Genomic DNA, 21,445 nt, shown 5'->3' with positions numbered 1-21,445 from the left:
GACTGTAGTGGAGCTCCTTCTGCCACCTCCTGCCTGCCTAATTCATGCTCCTTAAGAAACTGCTGTTCTAGGACAAACGACCCTTTAAGCACAGTGAGTATCAGCTGAGAGAGCAACCAGTTTATCCAGTTTGTAAAGTTGATCACTGCTCCATGTATTTACATTTATGTGCATCTTGGGATACAAATAAAAGGACAACTCACTGTCAGTATTTGATACTGACGTGAAGAAGAGAAGGGAGTTCCCTGGCCCAGCTGGGGTGAGAAAAGCAACAGCGGCAACATGGGAGGCTCTCAGGGTGCAGAGATTGGATTAAAGGTGTGGGCTAGGTGTAGAAAAGGGCCAAGGTACATGTGCTGTGCCAGGCAACATACCTATTTGCTGTGGATGGACAGACAGACAAGAAAAAGCAGCTGCTAAAATGTATAGAGGAGCAGCTGTGGTATTGTATTAATACCATACACATGGTATTGTATTAATGCTGGATGACAAGCACCTCTTGTTTATTCTTAATCTGGTTTCATATGAAGAATGTAGTAGTACTAGCTAGTAATAAGCAAAATAAAAGGAGAAGAAAATAAATAGTTCTCTTCGGTAATCTTCACTCATCCCTAAAGCATGCAGGCCAAGTAAATATTCACAGTGAGTCATTGGCTCTTTTTAGTATAACTATAACCTGTGGTGGTGTTACTGCTGCATTTTTCCGTCTTGGTCTGTAGCTCTGAAATGCAGAGCTAAAGGCTCTGTTACTCTTGGTGGAGGACCTAAGGTTTTGTCTAGATGTCTCTGCAGTGCTAATTTAGTAGAAACTAGGTAAATGTATCAATAATATAGTTATGATTTATGATTATATTTAATATATGTATGAATAAGGTAGTATGATCCATGTTTCACAGTGTAAAAAATGTTATAATGAAAGTAAATAAATGACATGCATTTATATCTACCAAGTGATATTGTAGAACTTATTTATTAACCTAGAAAGTAGCTTTTAAAAGGATAGCGCATCTGAATTTTCTTGTCTCTGTTGTCCTCATAGAATACCAAACACTAACTTCATTCCAAGGTTGTAAAGGATTTATGACCATGCCTTACATAAAGGCCTCAATTTAGGATTAGATGGAACCAACAGAAAGCAGCAGTGATATTTTTATGAATACTTAAGATAACAGTAACTGTCTTCAAAAAAGTCCTTGGTGATGTGAGCAACTATACAGGAAACACATAACCTTTGCATATGTCATTGATCACATTACTTTGTGTTTTTAATTTGCTTACTGTGGTTTTGATCAGCTCCTTCATGGGGTGACAGCACAGTGTTAGTAAAAACCATTGCTTTTTTGTCTGCTAAATTGCACTGTGAGGTAAAAACTTCTCTTTGGTTAAAAGTTGCTGATCTAGCTAATTTTATGACAGAACATTTTCTAAACACAGTTATGATAAGAGTAGCAGGATACTTAATATATGCTGTGTGCTGCTCAGCCTCAGTAGCATCGAGAGTACTGTACCAGAGGTGACCATTGGAACACCTCCTCCAGGGTTCTGCCTCCCGCAGTGACCTGTACCAGGTGCTTCTGATCCAGCTGCAGCTAAGTCCAGAGAGATCAGCTGTCAAATAGGCTTCACACGAGCTGGTTTTGCATGCCTACCGGTTAGTAGTTGGCTTGTACTGTGCAACATGAGGGATTTGTAACTCTTTCATTTAATAGAATGTCACAGTGGATGTTCACATTTCCATAGAAATGTTTGTTTCTTGAATTCACTGAGATCTTGGTTCCAAAAATGTTATATGACCATGAGTTCAGTAAAAGTCTGGGGGTTTAGAAAAACATTCTTTTCTCTGGATTTAAATCACTGCCATTCACTTCCATTGGATATAAATTTGCTTATACATCATGGAAAAAACTCACCTTAGTCTTTCAGTTGTGTGATCTACAGAAGAATAATGATATATTTTTATTCTTACTTATAGTTTGGTCTGTCTAGTTTGTGGCTATGCTTTTTTTTTCAACTCATAAACTTACTTCAAGAGATTCACTCACAGTTTTAGAATTCTAGGATACGTGATCTAGTCAGGCCACCAGGTTGGCCACTTGCCCTAGATGAAGCACTCTGAATATCTCAAATCACCTCCCTGTCCCACATGTCCTTTCCTGATTTCTTACACCTGGGTATTGAGAGCTCTTGCACTCTATGGAAAATGTCCAGATCTGCCAGCTCTGTTCTGGTCCCTTTTCTCTGAGGGCAGTTTATCAGGGGCACCTATTGCTAACTCCTTGAAGAGGTAGAATTTTGCTTTCCTAAAATTCAGGGGCCTGACTTTACCCTTCACCTAACCCATGTCATCGGGGACTGCAAACTCCACCAGTGCATGATCATGGCAGCCCAGGCTGCCACCAATATTGATGTCACCAATTAGCTCACTTGTGTTGGTGACCAGCAGGTTCTGTAGTTAATTATTTTGTTGTCATCCTTAAGAAATCCAAAGATGAAAGAGATGCGAGTTTCCTTTATAGAAACTACCTAATTCTGCTCTTGTATCCTGTTTATGTACATCTTCAAAAATAAATTTTCCAGCACCTTGCATTCAAGAAATGTTAGGTGCATAGCAAATGTTTAATTAAGTAATCCCACACAGAATTTGTGAGGCAGGCTCCCTCATTTTACAGGTGAGACAGAGAGCGAGGCAGTAAATTAAGTGGTTTGCTTAATATCACACAGTGAGTCAGTGCTAATGCTGAAAATAGACTTTATGTCTTCTCATTCTTTTCCCTGTATTTTAATCATCAAACTAGACTTAACTCTAAAGTTGAATGAACTCCTTAATCTATTAAAATAATTGTTCTCAATATCCTGTTGGAGTATTATATTTTAATCACCTAAGCAATGCTGAAATATTTACAAAAGTTTTCCTTACTTAGGACCTGTTTAGTCTTTCTTGTTCAGATATTGCTTCAGGTTATCAGCTGAATATGTGGTGTTTACAGTGATCCTGAACTTCAAAAGTATAACCTAGTAGATCCCCACCAAAAAAAAAAAAGGAATGCACTTTACAAATGCACTTAAAACTCACAGCAATCTCCTTCTGCCAAAGTAAACGTAACCTTTTTTCATACTCTCAAGAGGATAAGGCCGTTCCACTTAATAATACCCATAGCTTTAATTAATGGAGTACACTAAAGTTACTGGCCCACAGAAAGCAAAAGATAGACTGCTGGTTATGCTGTCACGACTAAATGAAAAAGTATCCTGAAGCACAAAAGAGCAACAGCATCTTAACAAGTATGTGCTTAGAAGTGCAGTTCTGAACTACATGCTGGGTCATCTCTGAATAAACTGCTGGAGAAAGAGATGCGATTCTTGCAGACCTGTTTAAATGAACAGTACCCCTGTTCAGGCTAATGAAATGCTCCAGCAGCTTTAGAGCTTTCCTGAGCACAGCCCACAGATTTGTTTATGCTGATAGGACATATATAAATTTTTCCAATCCTTGCCATCTCACCTGTTTGATAGTGTTCTTCAGCACAGATTGAATAAATGGCCCAGAAAATATGTACATAGGCGTAAGACTTAAAGAGGCTCAGAAAAAAAGGGAATGAAGAAATAATATTACCATGGCTTGTTCCCTATTAAACCTGAGTACTGACACAGCTGTCTGTTACACAGCCTTATACAGTACTTTGTATCATACAGTATTTTTAGTGTGGGTGAGACAAGCAGCAAAAGGCTGTGGTCAGATTTTTATAAAGATTTTTATAAAGACTTTTGCCACATGTAATGAATAGGACATTGTGGTGCAGGCAGCCTTACAACTTAACTGAAATTTAACAACAAAATACCTTAAAAATTCAACTGCTTCATTGCAGAATGCAAATAAAGCTCCTAGGTGGCAGAGTCAGTCAGTAAGCATTGGCATGCTATATTTATAGAAACAAATTTAAAGTAATTTAACATGTTGTACTTGTAAAGAAGATTGTCACATCTTGCCTACTAAATTACAGGCTAGACAGAATGTTTCAGGTAAGATGCCAAGGAGACATGTTCCAAGAAGGACATTCTGTTTCCTCTTTGGGGTCAATACTTGGAGTTTATCATGTTGTTTTCCTTTGGGGTTTATTTTCTTAAAATGTTAACTATGAGCATATTTTGCACTTTACCACTAGGGCTATGTCATCAGTGATCAACTGTCTGAGACTGACCAGAGTACCACTCCAACTTTGCTTTCAGCTTCTGCTAGAGAGTAAGAGGTTTTCCTCAGAGACTTCAGAAAATTTCCTGATGCCAAGTGATGAGCAGTTGCAAGACAGCACTGTGTCTGTGGACCTCTCGCAGGGACAGAGATGCTGCTTTTCAAAGGGTTTTTGAAAAGCAGGCAGGAGTTGTCCAGTAAAAATAGAACAAAAAAGACAATTCTGTGACTTTTATAGACTTTGAAACCAAACCCAAGAAAGAAATGCAAATAGTTTTGGTGGGGGTTTTTTTTTGTAGCTCTTCATTTATGTCTCCTCTTATCTGTAGTTCCTATTATTAACCCATTAAGTGTAATGGTAATAGTGTTTGAGAAGCTGAAAATTTTAATCAAACATTAGACAATATTTGTGAAAAACAGGCTTTGAAATAAGGTGTCCTGGTGTTCTCTTCCAGATTGGGAATAGGAAGAAGAATTTGTGGTCTATGTGTCTGATCAAAACTAGCCAAACCAGTAAAAATTCAATACACAAACATTCCATTCACGGGTAGAGATCCCTTTTCATCAACAATTCAGCTAATAGGTATGAAGAATGAGTCAGCTTGAGAAAAGCAGAAATTACTTGTGGGTAATGTGAATGAGAATGGGGGATGCATAATACAATATCACATTTGAGAAGAGTTCTGACAAAATAGGGGCCTTGAATTTTTGATGCAGAGAGAGTTATACTTGCTTCATCTATTATTGAAGAAAATAGATACAAGCCAGCTTCTATGATTAAGTAGATATTGTGCTTTTTTACATAATTAACATTATTTAAGATCCTACTTTCAGAGAAGACCTCAGTGTGTCCTGCCTACCTTAAGTAATCGGATTATTGGTCACTGCTTTCTGGCAGGTCTATTGCGGCCTCATTCTGTTGATTCAGCACAGAAAGAAAACATTTTAAGAATGTCAGTTCTTCAGGTAGCAAGGATTATAGGCATGGTAACAGTACATGCTTGTGAAAGGCATATGCTGCCTGACTTCATTCCCCGTGACAGTAAGAGGGAAACTGGGGTACAGCCATAGTGCTACTCTGAAGAGTTCATATAGTTAATGTGTTATTCTTTAGATTTGATTCACAGAATTGAGAAAGTATTTGTGGTAATATGGTGCTTATGCGTAAGAGCCAGAAAACGAAACGGAAAAGAAAGTGAAAAGAAATGCATAATGAGGGAGTTGGCCAGTTTATTTCCCAAGCTCTTTCACTGGCCCAAGCACAGTGAAAGAGGCAAAGCTAAGCAATACAAGTAAAAAAAAAAATCCAATATGAGTTTCCTTAAACTCTATTAATTATAAAATATGGCATTAGCAATGCAGATAAGGTAGATTTTTTTCTAACATTCCTTAATATGTGTTAACATGGCACTGTAAAGACCAAGAACCTTGGATCACACCACTTGCAAAATACCCCTAAATGTTTCTTGTTGGAACTAGGTACAGCGAGACAAGTACAAGCCAAAATTGTAAATATCAGGGAGACCTTCTCTGTTCAATAAAACAAGCGGTTTCTGCTGAAACTAGTTTTGCTTGAGGACTAATTTGTAGTTCCAAGTGTCTTTCAGTGCTGACAGCTGAAGAAGGTAGCTTGGGGCCAGATTGTAATAATGTTCACTCCTTGATCTAATGGGCGGATGTGTTTAATTAACCTTTGTTTCTGCAGAAGCAGACATTCTGGCAAGCTGTAGGAATGCTAAAGGAGGGAAATCTAAACTTCAGTGAATCTAGGCATATTCTATATATCTAGTACTAGATAAAGAATGTTGATGTAGATAAATACTGTTTTCTAGGAGATAGATTTGTATAAGCAATTTCTGTAAAAGAAGTTTAACATGGATCCCCCTGTGGGACTACCCCTCATTAATTTCACAAGATCCAGCCATGGTCCCATTCCCTTGGGATACTTGTCTCTTATGTCTGGCACATTTTTATCCCCATCTGGGGATCAAAACACACCCTTGTTATTAGCACCATTAGTTCTTCAATTGGTGGTAGCAAAAGCATGTAGTTAAGGAGGAAATATTCTTCTCAGTATCTCTTGGATGGAGGTAGACCTGACAGCCTCATTGCTTGTTCCATGTCCTCCAGTGACTTCTCCAGATACCAAAGCTTGGACTGACCCTTCCAAGAGCTTCCTGTAAAGTGCGGATCTTAAGGTTTATAGCTAATTCTTCAGAAGGCTTATGGCAAGTCTAATGCAAAGCAGATATCCTTTGCATAAAATTGCTGAAGGCACTGTTTTTTGCTCGAAAAACTAAAGCACTGTAGATTACAATCATACAAGCACAGCAAACTCCCTGGCCACGATGTCCCTTGACTCTAATCTTTCACTAAAAAGATCACCAGCTTTGTATGAGTAGTTTTGAAAGAATGCAAATCAGAGCTTATCGTCTTTGACCTTCATCAGCTCTGCTGCCACAATAGCATCATTGTTTCCTATCTCCTCCCCTTCGTAAGTGACACCCTCCATTCCTCTCACTTCCTTTCCATTCCAAACCTTTCCATCTGAGAGGCTTTTTAAAGCTCTGCTTTGACATCTGGTTTTGCTGCTACTGTGATCTAATTGCCAAACTCCTTCAGTCCTGGTCGTCTTAGTCTCAGTCAGCCAAGTCTCTGTTTTCACTTAAAAGGCATCTTAAGAGCTTGAACGTTGGAAATTCCTTCTACTCCTGTAGTCTAACAAACAAGGAATATTCCCCGCTGAAAGAAACATTTATGTTGCAGTATTACTGTTACTAAAACTATTCTGCAGCAACACAGTATCAATCACAAACAGCACTTTCCCCACCTCAGCACTCTGACACAACTCTTTCCTTCATAATACTGTGCAAAAATCTCCACATTGTCACAGTACAGAAGGACTAGTGCTAAGGGTGCAGTTAAATTACTAATTTACTAATCCCATGCTTTGTCCACTGGGTTTCTGTTCCAGAATGAAGTGTTGTGACAACAAATGAGGTAACCAAGGAAAAATAAAACTGGCTACAACTGTCAGGATTATGAGTTCAATATAATTCTTCAGCCTGTTCATACTGGTCTCTGTTTCTAGTAAGGACCGATGACTCCAAAAGCCACAAACTGTGTGTGAAGTTCGTGGGTGATGACGGTTTCCTTTGTAGTGTTGCCCAGTGTCTGAGACGATCCTGATAGGGTTGTGTAGCCGTGCTATGAGCAGTGTCCTCTTGCAAAGAGAAGGTTTGCACAAAGACTGAGAATGGAATAAGAGTCTTTATGTCCAGATATAAACAGTGATCTCCAGTAACAGATGACTGACTTTACTCAGAGTGCAGTCAGTGGATGCAGTCAGTCTGACACAGATGAATTTTGGAGATTCTTGACCAGCACGGTTCAAAATGCAGCCCTCTGGCCCAATCTGGTCTGTAGAATCTTCTGTCTTGTCTGAAACACCTTTTCTACGGAAATTCCAACTAGCAGGCTGCTGCCTCATCCCAAAGAGAAGGAAAGGAGTGAGGATTATTCTCAGGATGAGCTGCTGCCTCATCCCAAAGAGAAGGAAATGTGGGTGCTCCCTGATACAGAGAAGTTGTTGCTGTGCTTCTGTCTGAATGATTCTGTGAGTGCTTGGACATTCGAAAGAGACACTCCTAGATAGCCTGCTGCCTTATCTCCTTGTTGGGCAGGTAAGAACAGCAGCACTCCTCCACCACTGCTGTTCTCATTTGCTACTTTTTTGGGGATGGGGAGGAAGGACGGGGCACAGAGTAGGGAGCAAGGGACAGATTTTCCTCTGCAGCCTGTTGCTCCACCCAGCCTTCCCTTCAAGCCTGATTCACTGCCCAAGTATGACAGTGTGAATGGTAGGAGGTATGAAATCACAGTGCTGAACTGCTATTGATTGTCATCTCAGTCAAGCTAAAGGGTACTTCTCCGGATTTTGAATGGCAGTTAATTATATTTTTCCTCTTTGGAAGTAGTATACACTTCTTTCTTTTGTTAGAATGTCTGATAATGGCAGGGGATTTTTCTGAAGGTAATCTTGGAACAAAAAGGCAGCTCCAGGCACTCTGTAAGAAGCCAAATACAAGGGAAGGGTGGAGCGAAGTTGCTGTTTGATAATAGGAATAGTCTACAAGAAAGTTTCCTTATCTCTCTTCAATGCTTGTTTTTCAGAAAGTAACTGTGATGAAAAGGCAGCAACTATTCTTCTCTGAATGTAAAATCTTTTCTGATAAGATTTCTGGAAGAACTCACAATGCTATCTTCATTCGAATCCTTCCTAAGATCTATTTCTTCCACAACGTGTTTCTATGCTAATCCACTAGGCGTTGCTATTTACATCTTTAAAAAGCACACAGTACTTAACCTGGACACATTGTAGATTAAGAATGACTAAGTGCATGCATGTCCCATAGGAAAGCACAGTCCCTGGGAAGAAATCTATTGCCTCCTGGCAGTAGTTCTCTATATTGTGTTTTTATTACTTATTGTTGATTATAATCTCTACAGGGAAGGGGTGTTCGTCTTTAAGCATCATTTATGCCTTTTAAGGCATCATTTATGTCTGTAACTTTCTGTAATCACAGAATATTCTGAGTTGGAAGCGACCCATAAGGATCACTCAGTCCAACTTTTAGGTGAATGGCCCATCTGGGGATCAAACCACGCCCTTGTTATTAGCAGCATACTCTGACCAACTGAGCTAATTGTGAAGATCAAGAAGGAAACAAGAAGTAATTTTACAATACAAATTAGCTCCATCTTGAATATCTGTCAAACTCTACTCTGCCATCTCAATGTATGTCTAGATTTGGTGCTAAAATCACTGGCATAGAATATGGTCATAGCTCTTGAAACGAAGAGGACTGAAGGGGAGAGGAGACCAGTAATGCTGTTTCTAATAGATTCATTCCCAGCATCTTAGACTATGCAAACATTAAATAAGGCTTAATCTTCTCTTCAGGACAAGCTGAGTCTATGCTGCCTTGTGCTATAGGCTGCTAATATAGCTCAGAAATGCCCATCTGCTGTGTAACAGTGTAAAAACCTTCCGAAACCAGGCACTATTCTAGTGAGGTCACAACTTCATGAAATTACATTTGGCCTCTTATTTAGGCTAATATTTATTTGGGGTTGCATTAAATTCTTGCTCTACAGTAGCATTTTTTTCAGTGAAAACTTTGGGAAACTTCCGTGATTTACTTTGTGAAAAACTGCATGGAGAGACTATTTCCTCTAAGTCATCACTGGGAAAAATCCATTACTACAGAGGTGAAACATGTAATTGTGACAACTAGAATTGAAAGAAAGTAACTACAACTGTAGGTATTTTGAACATACTCAAATTTTTGTAGGTATATTGAACATACCCAAATCTGTTGATACAGCATATTTCAAATCCAAATGTGTCAAAACCATTGTTTTCCAAAATTGTAGTAAATCTGTATGTCCAAAATATTACATTGCTATAATAATTATCATAACTTTAATTACAGACTGGTCCTTCACAACCAAAATACTCACTACTAGATAAAACATGGCAGTTATTTATACAACAGAGGAGAAGAAAGAAATAAGGTTACTACATCCACCAGAAATGTCTGGACCCTCTATTTTTTAGCAGTGTGTGGATATCTGTCTGCACTGTATTCTGGCAAGGAAGCCCTGCCAGAAGAGGCAAAGGATGTTGTAGATGTAGCAAGCTTGGAGCCAGGAAGGAAGGCAATACTTCCTGACACTCGTTAGCAATCTCAGAGGAAGGAGAGCATCCTGCCTAGTCATGCTAATTCAGCTAAAGGGTCCTTACTAACACAGCAAATCCCTTACCCATCCTTGTTGAAGCAGAAGGATATTCAGATTTGGTTAGGAAAAAGAAGGCATGATTTCGGATAATGCTGTGCAAAGCACCCATTAAACTTCACTCTCCTATACTGTGACCTTCTAATTCGCCCAAGGGAGATGTGAAATGAAGAACCTGAGGACTTACCTGTCTCTGTTTTGTCTTCCTTTATCAAGCACACTTGGTCAGTTTTCACCTTTTTGTGCCATGCCTTGCCTTAAATATTTATGCCATGTTCCATTTAAATTCTCAGCTGAGAACTTTCCTCCTTTCAGCTGCACAACTGCTGCACACTAGTTGATAATTTGTGAATTTCAAATATATTTAGAGTGACTAAGTGGCAGAGTTTGAAAAACAATGGTTTGTCCTTATACACAGAACTGCCATATCCCCTAAGCCAAGGTGATTCCTCAGAGTTCAGCCTCTTGTGCCCTATTACTCTTTCACTTCTTGTCTAGCATTTGCCAGTTCCACAGGCAGTTTTTGTAGAATTAATGTTTCAAGAACCCACCACAGTTAATCACATAGTTTATTGTTTTAATTGTTTAGTAGTGGATTTGGTTGTCTTTTTAGACAATTGGTCACAACTGGGAGCTTAAATGGCAGATTTAAAGCTGTCAGTCTCATGAGGCAATTCCACACAAAGTTGTTACTATTAGCAACATTAAATTCCAAAAATCTTGTTAAATCTTTGTTAAATAATATAAATTGAACTTGGTATATGCTCAAATCAGTGTAAATAACAAGTTATAAAGATTAGAATACATTAAAAAAAAACCACAAAAAACCAAAACAAACCAAAAAACCCACAACAAAAAGCTGAGAAAGGAAAAACACACAAAGAAGAAAGGTGATATTAGGCTAAATTCTCAGACTATGTTCCATTATTATTACTGTTACCATTTATCAAGAACTTTCAAGCCAGTTCTGATACTTCTTCCCTTTGAGTTTGTAACTTTGACTGTTATGTTCTCAACTGCCATGTTCTTACCTAAACTTTCCCTCTTAAAAGTTTCTTTGTCCACATTATTTCTGGTCAGATTTGAATCAGCAAAGCAGAACATTTCCTGTCCTTGGTAGGATGAACCCACACTGGATATGAGGAGACTGTGTCAACACTAACAGGATGCAGGCCAGGAAACACTGCATTTTATTAACAGGAACTTCAACAAGAGTGGCAAAATTTTGGCAGAATTAGAATGAAATGGTTGTACATGGAACAGAATAAGAGCTGGAACTAGAACATTTTTTATATAACTAAAGCAAGGCTGCCAGCAGACTGGTTTGGTAGATTTGGAAAACATCAGGAGCATATGAGAAAAAGGTTCAGCTCAAAACTTAGGGTTTGAAATAGAGCTCTGGCTGCCCAAATAACTGGAGCTGTGTCTTCAGCAGGCTGGAAAAGTATACTTTAGTGAGTTGAGAATACAAATGAGTTATGTCCTGGAGCAATGAGCCACTGAAACTCTCCTGAAAAATGAATAGTCAAAAGTTTGGAATTAACAAAAATGGAGTTAGAATTAATATTGGTCAATAAGAATAAAAACGGACTCAAATTCTCCTGCTGGAACACAAAGCATGCTTCTCAGAGAGCTAAAAGTGCACATGGACCAAAATACAAATAGGAAATAGCTCTGTGGTGTGGATCTAAAATAGGATCAGGAGTAGCCACGAGTGTGCAGCCTTCTAATGTATTGTAGCTCTGTCTGCTGCTCAGCACTTTCTAATCTGGACTAGCATGTTTTTGCACCTCTTCTAGCAGCAACTTTAGAGTCTCTCCATGATCCAAACCTGTGACACAGCAAGACTGAATTTTTTGAAATTTTTTAGATGGAGAAGGAATGTATATCCTAAAAAGCTGACAGATGTTTTCTTGGTCACCTTTAAAGGTTGGTCTTCCCCTTAATTATGGCTATATACTGAAAGAAGTCTCTAAAGGGATAGGTAAGCATGGTCCTCCATTAGCTGTCCAGAAAAGTACAAAAAGCCTTATTTCTTCTGTAGCCAAAAACTTACATTTAGATTGAGGGAGATGGAAACCATCTTTTTAGAGAAATAAGTTTTACAGCTCTTTTCATTGTTGATTTGTGACCTGGAGGTCTGTAAAATCATGCAGTATCCTCCTTTATGACAGCTGTATTTATAACAACTGACATGGTAAGGGGGCAGCCATTTAATAAAAGCTTTTAGAAGGGAGGAGATGAAAGTTGCTGGTGAAATTGATGCTGTAGATGCCGTGACCAAGGACAAAGCATGGCAATCACACCTTGTTTTTACACTTGTGGCTTTTGGGAACTGACAGGAAAGAATATTTTTGATTTATACCCATTTCTGAGAAGCAGACCTGATAATTATCAGTTCACAGTTCACCTGTGTCATGCAACGGCTATGTCAAAAGCCAACAGTTAAACTACATGTCAGAAGGAACTTGTGTGCAGAGTCACCCCATGAGGACAGCTTTAAACCAAGCTGGAAAATTCTGGGGATGAGAGAGAGTGTTTCCCACACTGTCATCAAGCTGTTGAATAAATCTCATTTGCTTTTAACCAGAATAGACTCCTGTATTTGAGGTCTCTTAAGGCCCTCTGGAATCATATAACAATGATTCCTAACCTTTAATGCAGATAATCATTCTTCTAACACAGGTAAAAGTCCTAACTGAATCCTTTACTTCTATTTGCAAAATAGTTCCCCACCGTAAGTTTGGTGGTTTTTTTCATGCTGAAATCTTCACCTGCTTCTACTTTTTAATTGCCTTGTTTGCATGTCAAGAACTAAGAAATGAAACTTCCATCAGATACATAGAACCTTAATGGCAGAAAAGCTGGCTATAGGTAAGTGAAACTGAAAACTTTTGTAAAATCACAGCTGTCTCTGGGCAAGAAATTGTAAGAATTGTAAAGATGAACTCAGTTCCAGTAAATTATTAAAGATGAGTCCTGAAGTTTAAGGAAATCTTAATTCTGCAAGCAGAATAGTGCTGCAACTCTTTCTGGCATGATTCAGACTGTATTTAGAATTGGTAGCTTGGACCTATCTCAATTAATATACAACAAAATAAGAAAGTGCAAATCAGTAAGTGGAAAAGGAATTGAGTTTTACCATCTTTTCCTGAATTTAAAGTTTCCCAAATTATCCCCAAAAAACCCTTGGAGAGGTATAAGAAAAGCCACAAGGAAACCGTTTCTGAGCTAAGAAGTCAAAGAAGCCCAGCGGATCCAAACAAAGGATTCTTTACATGCTAAAAAGAGGGATTCAGCAGGTGGTCACATTGCTTAGGCTCTGTGAAAGGAAACTGAAAAGGCAGAACTACATCAAGCTGAATCCAGCATGGACGTGACATGACTGTTGCATTTTGCATCTGACATAATGGATATCTGCAGCCACAATGGCCAAATCCATGGCACTCTTGCTTTCCAAAGAGCATTAAGGACTGCTCCTTTTTTTGGACGGAACTGAAGGAAGATTCCACATTAATTTCGATGCATTGTGCACTGCTTCCAGAGAATGGAAAAATAATATTATGGGCCACCTCTCCGTTATGTGACCATTCTCTAGTGATTAAATCTGTATCAATTGACATTAGGCATTTTGCAGATGTTTTCACAGACAGGAATTGGTACAGAAGAAAAAAGGCAGGGGAAATGCAGGCCTTGTATGTCTTACGACCTGGTTATAATTCCATTTAAAATGTTAGTGAACTATTGCATAGAAAATGGAAAACCTAAAAAAATTGCAAGAGTTATGAAGGGAATAACTGTAGTTATGTGAGCCAGATCAAACCAATTCATTTTCTGCTACTGAAAATCTGATCAGGAAAAATAGGCTAAAGGTCTGTTGCTGCCCTTCAAGAAATCCAGCTTTAAGATGAAATTCATGCCTGAGTGCAGCGAAGCAATTTTGAAAAGTCAAAGTTTGATTTATTGTTCTCTGAAAGACTGGGTAAAACTTCTTCCTAAAGATCTCAAAGTTACACAAAGGTGTTTTGTATGATTAAAGGCAATCATAGTTCTCAAGGACTTTCAGAAGATGTACACCTAGGTTTATTTCCTACTGTAAATTTTAGGTTTTCCTTCTGAATAGATGGAACTTCTTGCATTAATTTGTTCAACATTTGCATTACAGACACTGATTCAGCAGTAGTACAGGTGCAGATTTGCAGTATATGATATACACAGATTCTGCTCTCATCCATTAAAATGTCAAAACAAGAAAACAAGATTTGAGAAAGCCAAGATATGACACTGTTCAATAAACTGTAGTTTATCAAAAAATGTCAAAAGAAGCCATTCTTTGGCCATTCTGTTCTAGGCAAATCTGTAACACAGCTTGCAAGGTCTTAAAACATGGTCCTGCAATGGAAGGGAAAAGCCAGACAAAAATAAAGCAAATATTCACTGTTTCTCAGTAACCAGCTTCTTTTAGGCTGCAAATATTAGATGAATTTGGGATTTCAATTATTTATTTTGAGGAGATTAGCCTAGGTAGAAGAGTGGGTGGATTTGTTTGTGGCTGCATAATGCAGTTCTTTTGTGCTACAAATCCAGTGGAGCTTCAATGAATTTTGGGGACAAGAAGAATTTCTGACTCTTAAACACTATTTTACGTGCGCAAAATCACAACAGCTTCAATATTTAAATTATAAATGTATATATACCCACATAGATATACATATCTCTCTCCCCTCATAGGTTCTTTTCTCCTCATATTTCCTCTTTGCTTGCCCTCATTACCCACAGTATCAGAGCTTCCTGGCTCTTGGCAGTTTAGTCTTCATTTTACTGCAGTGCTCCTGTTCTAATTTTTATAGTATTCCAGAAATACACCATAATGAAATAACAAAACTTGAGGATTGAAGAGAAGCTTATGCCGTGGTTGTGAACTGTCTGAGAGAGTCCTGTACTTATATTTTGGCCAAGGTACATTACTTTTGTAGACTGAGGACCCCAAAAATCTGTACAGCTCCTCCCAAGCTTTTCCAAAGGAATAGGAAATTTACTGTCAATTGCATCAGAAGACAGAATGAAGTGGGGTTTTTTTATTTACAATGTGCTTATTAATGAGTTAGCAGATTAAATATTGATTAAACCTATTAATATATTGGATCACAATTTGCTACTAGTGACATAATTAGCTTCTAGCAAATAGTCTTTTCTAAAAAGTTAATCTCTGACTCTTCTGAGAGATCCTACGTATGCGTTACTGTTCACTGAAAAGATAAAAAACAATGCAAAAGCCCAAATGTTACGGGGTACAATGCATGCTTATTTTGAAATTGCTTTCCTTAATCCTCTAATGTAAAGCATATTGTACTCTTATCTCTTTAACATGGAAAAAAGGAGGGGCTCTTTGTAGAGTGTATTAGGCTATCAACCACAAATAACATGTCTTTTCTAGAAAAGAATGCTGTGTAAACTAGCACATGAACACTCAGCTCAGTAGTGAAAATTTCTCAAATGCAGCAATATTATCATATGACTATTATGTGCTTAACAAGCTCTATAATTGAGGATAATATAATGTCATAACAATATGATGCTTACATTAATGTATTCATAGGCACACAAACTTCCTCGTAAACTTCACTGGTGGAATAAGTTCCTATAGGTTTCCTACAATACCCAGCTTACCCACTTTTTTAAGGCTTTCACCTCTGTATTTAAATACAGGACCTAACAAACAGTGAAGCATTATATCATGTAAATTTAGGGAGTAGTATCTGTAGCAAAGTGCAGCTGAAGAGGAATTTTTGTAGACAAAATTTGTAGCCACTTGTTTCACCATCCAAACCACTTCACACAGAACTTCCAGAAGAGATTTTCCATTCAAGTTCCCATTTAGACCTTCTTTAATTAGACGTTTCCCAGAACAATAGTGTAAAGTTATGTTGTAAGTACAAAAAAAGTCTGATTTTTTTTAGCTGAGTCATGTCAGAGTTTATTCTAGAAGGAGTGCCATTCACAAATAGGTAAAATACTGTCATAACAAAAACTCTGTTACAAAATTCAGTTGCCAAGATCTCTCTGCTAAATTGTTAGGTGCTTTAGAAAAAAAAAATTCTATTGCCACCTAAATAGTGAAGGGGCATCAAAGCTCCCAAACATGTGCAAAAGATGTTGTGATTAAACACGGAAAAAGGAAAACTGCACTGATGGCAATGAAGATAGCAGACTAAAAATGAAGGGCTTTCATAGTCAGAATATGTTTACCTTAAAAAATTATCTGGTTTAATTTTCAGAAGGACATTTTAACCTCATTCTAAGTTACATCAACTTAATTAGAGCTTGTAGGCAGAAGTAGGTACTTAAAAATATTATAATTTTAATTGCAAAATCTTTTTCTTTCTGAAGTATTGCTCCCACACTGCTAGAATGCTGGCTGCTATAAAAGCCAGTAATTTTTATTATTAATCAAATATATTTCTCAATAATGTAATCTGGAAAATTTTATTTAAAAATAAGGGGTACAAGATCTGTTAGCATGAATTGTTTTCAAGTATGCTCACATCACCTTCCAACAGCAGCTATTCAACAAGGTAGCACTGTTCAGCTCAGGGAGGTAAATCTTCAACGGTGTGTTACTGCTTATCATTCTGAAAAAAATTTCCTGCCTTATCTATTTTTGTAATAATTCATGTTTTTACCAAACTGGCTTCAGTGTGATCTGGAAGACAGTAAGGCACACTTTCTATTCTACATTTAACTGGTAAAGCTTTACTTAATGCATCTGCTTCAGCAGTACACTTCAGGAAACATGGGCCAGCTGGAGGGAGTCCAAAAGGGAAGGAGAGTGATTGGCAATTGGGAAACATGACCTACAAAAAACAACTGCAAAACCAGGTGTTATTTGAAGCAGGAAAAGAACTCCAAAGAGTGACAAAAATAATGATTTTTGAATATTTATCATATGGATGCAAAAAAGGGGAAAAAAAATACAGCTATGTCCAGTATGCAACTAATTATTATGCTTAATCTGCAGAAAGTGACATTTAAGGTAAATGTTGTTGGCTTTTTTCTTATGATAAAGTAGTCCAGTATTTTAAACAAACTGCTATTATAATACCACAATCTTAACTGCATTTTTTAAAATTGCATGCCAAAAATTATGCATGTGTAACTGATCTTGGCTTTGGGCCATGGAATGACCTCTTCTAACTCTTTGTAGACCCTTTATTTTCTTTTGATTCTTGGCTATCAAGTTATTTACAATAAACTTAGCTCCTTCTGTAAAAGTTCCAAGATCAGGCCCTAAATCTGTCATGGTGTTGATAATCATGACGATCAAAAGTGTAACACTTGTAAAACTGGAATGTGAAATCCCTTACCTCACAAAATGTCAGTGAGAATCTCCTTAAAAATGACCTTGTGATACGATCCTGACAAATCCCAGCTGTATCTGAAATGGAAAGGTTATTTGACAGTGAACTTTATTTTAGTGTGGTGACTTCCGGCTGTTTGTAACAAAAATAAAGTGAATGGTACAGTCAAAACACCATAATGTCCTACAAGACCAAAACCGGAGTCATATTTCATTTACTATTGCTTGTTTCAAATATATTTTAGTTTATTGCTTTATGGTTTTTGAATGCTGAAGTTCATAAATCATGGTAAGGTCAGCTGCATTCTCTTAAGTATATAAATAATCTGTAAAATGTACTTCTTGTTAGGCTAACCTTGCCCAAAGAGAAAATCATCTTTGACTACATTATTTTTAATTTAGAACAAACTCTGAGTGCACACTATGTATATATACCTCTTCTTACAAGTTATCTGAGCCTAGACTAGCTCTGGCCACTCAACTCTGCACATACAAAAAACTGTATTTTGGGAACAAACAGGACATCACAGCATTCTAGATAATACAATCGAATTGGGGGTTTTTCTGTTTCCCCAAGCATTCTTCTGTTTTCCCAAGCTTTCTGTTCTTCCCAATCTTACACTAGCATTCATTTGGATTGAAAATCGGTTTTTAAAAGTAGGATAAAAAAAGTTAGAGTGGCTTTGGACTGATGGAGTACGTTAATAAAAATTTATGCATCTGGTCACCTTCACTGAACCCTTGCTTTGTGCTGCACAGGTGCTATAAGGGACTGGCCAAGTGTAACTAAGAATTCCTTCAGAGGGACAAAACCTCCCTGCTGCTTTAGCCTGTTCTTATGCTACTGGCACAGCCACAGTGCAGGAGATGAGGCAGGACCACTACCTTTTCTCCAGTGACCCTAATTGCTTTGTGGTTATCACTGGCAGCCGTTCCTATCTCAGTCTTTGTAAACTGAGACTGGGGTAAAAGCTGTGAATCAAGTACCTGTCCTGCCATAGTCCCTCAACAGCATTCAGATGTCAGCATTCTCTGCTTCAGATTTCTTGTATTTTTCAAGATTGCAAATTACATCACTAAATCTGCAGACTGACTTCTTAGGTAGCACTGATTCCCTTCCAATGTGAACACTATCAAAGAAGAACCAGGTGTGAAAATGGTGGGAAAAGAGCTAAATATCTGGGATTTACATCTTTCCCATCACCAGTTTCTGGAACTCACTTCAGCTAATTTCTATTTAGAACTGCTCAGAAGGGAAGCATGAGTTCTAATCTTTGCAAAGAAAAAATATTTACTGTTCAGTCATCCCACCACACTTACTGTTTATGACTCTGGCAGTGACACACAGTGCCCTGTTACATTCTTAGCGGGTTAGAAACTAAAGATCTGCATGAAAAATACTGTTCCCATCTCCAGGAATTTGCAGTTTAAAACATGTTATGGCAGGATAAAGCAACAGCTGGAGACAAATTTTTCCATCTCTACTGCAATTTTACTTGTTTAGAAAGTGAAAGCACATAGAATAAAATAAATGCAATATAAATGACAATGAAAAGGAATTTTCTCCCCTAAATTGTTCTATAGAATTTTTCTTCCTAAAGTACTGAAGCAAAAAATATATCTGTAACCATGGAGATTATACTAGGCAACATGCATAATAATTCAAAATGTGGCATCACACAAATGTTCTTTGTCATGAGTGGATTACTACAAAGAAGGAGATTTCCCTTAAACAATTTTCAGAAGCAGGGTAGATGTGGTTCATTTCTCGACCCTCTTTTCTGCAAGGGGAAAGGGGAAGTGTCAGCACTGTGATATGTGCAGGAGAGTTGTATTGTGTTCAGCTTGAAAAGACTCAGCTTCCCAGGTACTTGGTAGTTTTTAATCATAGACACAATTTGCTGAAAATGTTTATCTTCTGTGAATCGTCACATCAGAGCAATGAATCCACCACACTGCCTGCGTGGCATGAAAGATGGCTGTGGCGACACAGTTACAGGGTAAATAGTAAACAGTTCTAATTAATTTTTGCTTGGGTCTTCTTGGGTTTGTTCATTTGTTTTTAGAACTACAAACAAATGTACAAAATCTATATTAAAAACCATTCTTGTTTAATCCTAGAAATACCACGAATTGGCTAATTTGTTACCTATAAAACAGGATTCTTTCTCATTTGGCAATATTTTTTTCTCTGCTTATTCTTTCTCTGTGTGGATGGCATCAAATAGCAAATAGCTCTCAGTCTGCCAGCTTCTAGTGCAGGATGAATATTGATGCAGTTCTGATACAATCTATAAGGCAGAGGGAAAGAATTGCTGCAATCAGGACCTTTCACAATACCTTAATTTCATAATTTCACTTTTTCCTCCTAAGGAGTTAACTAAAATCTGGTGGTTTGCAGTTTGAGTTAGGAAGAGAAAATGATGATGATGCAAGGATGATGTAAATCCTGTTTACTTACAAAAAACATAGAAAATGTTGTTTCCTTGAGAAGAGGAAAAATTCAGAAGATACTTCCTTTTTATGCAGTCCTGAAGTACTCAGCTGTTTCTCAGAGCCACACAACTACTTCTTTTTTCTGCCTCTGCAACTTCTTTTTTCTAGTCCCTGGCATTTTTTCCCAACCCTGAAATTACAGATTTTAGTAAATCTCTTTCAAATTCCTCCTCCATGTTATTTAGCTTTGGCAATAGGCCATTGTTTCACCTATCACTTTTTTAAGGATGAAATTTTTTTTGCATTTATTTTAAGTGACAGGCCTTTTTTATGCTCTCCAACTTGAAAATGCAATTTCATGCAGACATCCGCAGATAGAGCTAGAATGTAATTAATTCTTTCCCTTTCTCTTCTGCAGGAGGCCACATAGAAGCCCAGTGTGAAAGCAGGAATTAATACAGTTATTTAATGTATTACTTTTGTCCCACAGGAGCTGAACCCCCGGAGATCAGTGGTAATCATAATTTCCATCGTTTCCCAAAGTGGGTGTTATCATGCAAAGCATGTTTTTCTCAAAGGAATAATTTTATCCAACATATTCACTCTTAAATTTAGTGTGTGGAATTCAAATAGGTCAACAGTGAAACCTAGAAAAATTAAGCAAATTAAAGCAATGAGAAAATGTATGTTTTCTTTTGTAACTGGCAAGATAGCTGTGCCTGACCATGTGATTAATAACATTAGAAATGGCCAGAGAGAATTTGAATTTGGGAACTGATAAAGACTTGGAGAAATAATCACAGTAAATACAGCAATAGCTATTATTTTCTTTTCCTGAGCAGTGAAAACTGCTCTGTGCTGCACACACGTGACAGTATTGCAACTCAATGGTTTAATAAAGCACTCAGCACTCCCAACCCTTATAAGTCAAATCAGGGACACTTCCATTCCTTTGTATTCTGACTTCAGACTTAATTTCTGCATCCATTGGTAGAATTTGCACTAAAATATGTGATGTATTTAAGACAGAGCCCTTCCTAACTTCTTTTCTTCCCCCTGCACTCAGCGCTGGTTAAGGTCACACCTCAAACCCTGTGTCCCCTTCTGTCCGCAGTTCAGGGAGGACATTGAGGTGCTGGAGTGAACCCAGAGAAGGGCAACAAGACCGGTGAAGGGTCTGGGGCACAGGTCTGATGAGGAGCGGCTGTGGGAGCTGGGGGTGTTTAGCCTGGAGAAAAGGAGGCTCGGGGGAGACCTTAGCACCCTCTACAACTCCCTGAAAGGAGGGTGTAGCCGGGTGCGCGTCGGCCTCTTCTCCCAGGCAGCCAGAGACAGGATGAGGAGGACAAAGCCTCAAGTGCGCCAGGTGAGGTTTGGGTGGGACATCAGGAGGAAATTCTTTACCGAAAGGGTGATTAGACATTGGAATGGGCTGCCCAGGGAGGCGGTGAACTCACCGTCTCTGGAGGTGTTTAAATAGAGACTGAACGTGGTACTCAGTGCCGTGGTCTAATTGACATTGTGGTGTTTAGTCATTGACTGGACTCGATACTCTCAGAGGTCTTTTCCAACCTAAATGATTCTGTGATTCCTTTGGGTCAAACCGAGCCTGCGGGACTCTCCACAGAGCCCGGGGGGCACAGCCGGAGGCGGCAACGGGGCGA

The 21,445-nt window shown here is 38.2% G+C and overlaps 1 protein-coding gene across 1 annotated transcript in view; it reads left to right on the top strand.

Annotated features, from left to right (window-relative positions):
- The window catches only part of RALB (RALB Ras like proto-oncogene B), a 48,875-nt gene continuing 27,430 nt past the window's right edge, over positions 1 to 21,445 (top strand). The window contains exon 1 of the mRNA XM_008638254.2: positions 1 to 93. The gene's annotated coding sequence lies outside the window, so the exon portion shown is untranslated. The remainder of the gene's footprint in view (positions 94 to 21,445) is intronic.

This window comes from Corvus brachyrhynchos, unplaced genomic scaffold (genome assembly GCF_000691975.1).
Source record: "Corvus brachyrhynchos isolate BGI_N302 unplaced genomic scaffold, ASM69197v1 scaffold126, whole genome shotgun sequence".
NCBI classification, from domain to species: domain Eukaryota; kingdom Metazoa; phylum Chordata; class Aves; order Passeriformes; family Corvidae; genus Corvus; species Corvus brachyrhynchos.
Note: the sequence above shows the minus strand (reverse complement) of the source record. Positions and strands in the feature narration are given on the sequence as shown.